Source organism: Echinops telfairi, unplaced genomic scaffold (genome assembly GCF_000313985.2).
Source record: "Echinops telfairi isolate 266 unplaced genomic scaffold, ASM31398v2 ScPeMD7_7469;HRSCAF=8507_0, whole genome shotgun sequence".
NCBI lineage: Eukaryota > Metazoa > Chordata > Mammalia > Afrosoricida > Tenrecidae > Echinops > Echinops telfairi.
Window position 1 is genome coordinate 6,712,342 of NW_022111372.1, and position 2,657 is coordinate 6,714,998.

The 2,657-nt window shown below is 41.2% G+C and overlaps 1 pseudogene; it reads right to left on the reverse strand.

The window, feature by feature from the left end:
- Positions 1–598: 598 nt before the first annotated feature.
- Positions 599–1,705, reverse strand: LOC115873499 (annotated as a pseudogene).
- Between the last annotated feature and the right edge of the window lie 952 nt (positions 1,706–2,657).

The window sequence follows — 2,657 nt, forward strand, 5'->3', positions numbered from 1 at the left end:
GTTGGGCTTGGGTATTTTATTGATGCATAATTACTTCTTGATGTAAAGCTCTTTCTTAAACATATATGACTGTCTCTGAATTTGTTTCTCTAGTCAGCCTGGCCTAACACAACACTCAAAGCTGGACTAGAGAAAAAAATTCATAGAGACACTCATATGTGTGTAAGAAAGAGCTTTATATACAAGAACAGTTGAATATTGAAAAAATATCCCAGCCCAGTCCAAATCAAGTCCATAAGTCCGATATTAGCCCGTATGTCTCATACCAATCTATAAAGTCCTCTTCAGACTTCCAAAACACATGTAATAACACTGTATGCAGGAAGATCATAGGCCAGTGGGTGGGGAGTCTTGTGGTTCTAGTGGCATTATAAGCTTCTTAGCTGGCAGGGGTCTCCACATGGCTTCTCTGGTTCCAGAGGTCTGGTTCCATCAGCCTCTCTCCATGTGTCTTCTTTACAAGGATGTCACAGGGAGTTATAAGAGAGAGAAAGAGTGTCTCCCACCTCTAAGGAATAAATACAGTAGTTCCCAGAATTCCCAGGAGAAGGCCATGCCCACACAGAGGCCTCATTCAAATTGACAACAGATTATAAAATTACCCCATGGCTTTGCAAATGATTTGAAGGAGCTGGGAGATAGCCTAGCAAGGTGAGCTTAAGTAGGAATCAACTACCCAAGGCCAATCAAGGGAGGTGGGGTAGCTGAAGAGTCTCCAGTTCTTTTTTTTCTTTCCAATGAATTGCAGAAAAGCAATGTGTGTTTCATCTAGTCTTGGTGACTTGGTATTTGCCAGTATTAGTTCAATGATCCAGTTGAATGTGGAGATTGGCCTGAATTCCCTATTTCTAAAGACTGGCAGCTCAAAGAGCATCCTAGCCAGCAAGACCTGTGTGAAGGTGTTGGAAGGCAGGTCTCTAAGCAAAAGCAGCCAGAATTGACAGAATAGCTTGGGCATCAGGATATAATTCAAGTTAACATTTTTTCCTAGTCTGTCTGCAAGGTTTCCAAATATTCAAATATGGGGAGGAGAAAGCCATCATCCAGAAATGCATCCAGCACGAACCTCACTGTTCGTTCATATAATGCTCTTGAGCTCTCACAGGCTGCATTCTGCACATGGGTACAGGTTATTTTCACAACCTAATGGCCTGAGGTAAATAGCTAAATTCCCCCGGCACTTTGAACTGCTCCTATTTATAAAACACAAGCAGTTCTTATACTCTTTTTGTATAGCTCTTTATGCTTCAGAGTCATTTCACAATGTGACTTGCCTCCATTGTTGTCTCCATCAACTCCCGCATCCAGATCTGCACTTTTTACATCTTACTTAGGCTCCAGTCTCTGTTTGGTGATGTTATGCACCAGCAGTAGGTCTTCTGAAGCCAATTCAAGAAAAAACAGACACCTCTGACAGTCATTTATTTATATGGAGCATTTTTTTGTGGGTCAACTCATGATGAATTTCAACAGTCTAACCTGGAATGTTCACTTCCTGAGCCAGGAACTTGAGGGGAAGCTTGACAAATTCTGTCTTTCTCTCTAGAATAGGAATCACAAACCTGACCAATACCATTCAATACAATAGACTAAGTTCTTCAATGGCAAAGCCACTATTTACATCTGATCCTTTAAGAGAAGGTACTGGGTAAATTGTGGAAGCCACTGCCCAGCAAAGTTTGTTGTCTAACTTAATCTTCCACATGGTGGTGCAGTTCTGAACATGCTGCTACAACATATGTCCTCATAGAATAGGCACACAATCTCATTGTCTCATTTGGCCCTGTTGAGTCAGACGAAGACCATTCGCTGGGCCCAAAAGAGTGACAGACATTTTCCTTTTATGGCTCCGTTGCCACATTCCACATTCCACACATGATCCATTGTCCCCAAATCCATACCTGACCTGTTCCTAAAATCCCACATAGACACTGGAAATGATGCCAGGCCTCGTTGCATTCCACCTTGAAAAACGAGTCTTTTCTTAAGGCAGTAAGATTCTCCCTCCTGCTTCTGAGAGGTCTCAGTTTAAACCATGTCTGATGACAAAACTGACCAATAACCTAGTTACATTTCCAAGATTTTTAAATTATAGTTAATCCTGTTAATAATGACTCACAACTGAACCATATAGCCCTATTAGCAACTTCCTTAACTTCTCTTATCTAAAGTCATCAAGAAAATGGTCATTTTGGTTTAGGAGTTAGAAAGACTATAACTAGAAAAAGCAATATCAAGTAAATCATGGCACCAAGTAAGTAAAGTAATTTAATAGTCATCCCCAATCTATATAAGATCCCTGTTGGTAGGGTGGTTAAAAATTAGCCTATTAAATGAAAGGGTGGGGTTTCTTTGTAGATAAAGATGTGGCAATCTGCTTCCATTAAGATTACAACGTTGGGAGTTGAGTCAAGGTAGTGTCCAGGTAGAATCAGCCACCCAGGACTCCCATTGTTAGACAGAAAATTAAGAGGTAAGGAGCCCAATACTGGGGGGCTGGGTGCTGAAAATATATTCAGTGTACTAGGATCTGTTTCAGATCTCCCTCTGTGATTTTCATCCATGAAACAATTAGAAAACTCACTGAAATGCTCCATGTCCACTGCATCTATCTGCAGACTCCCCTAACTTTGCTCCAGGTCCAGCAGGATGGAGTC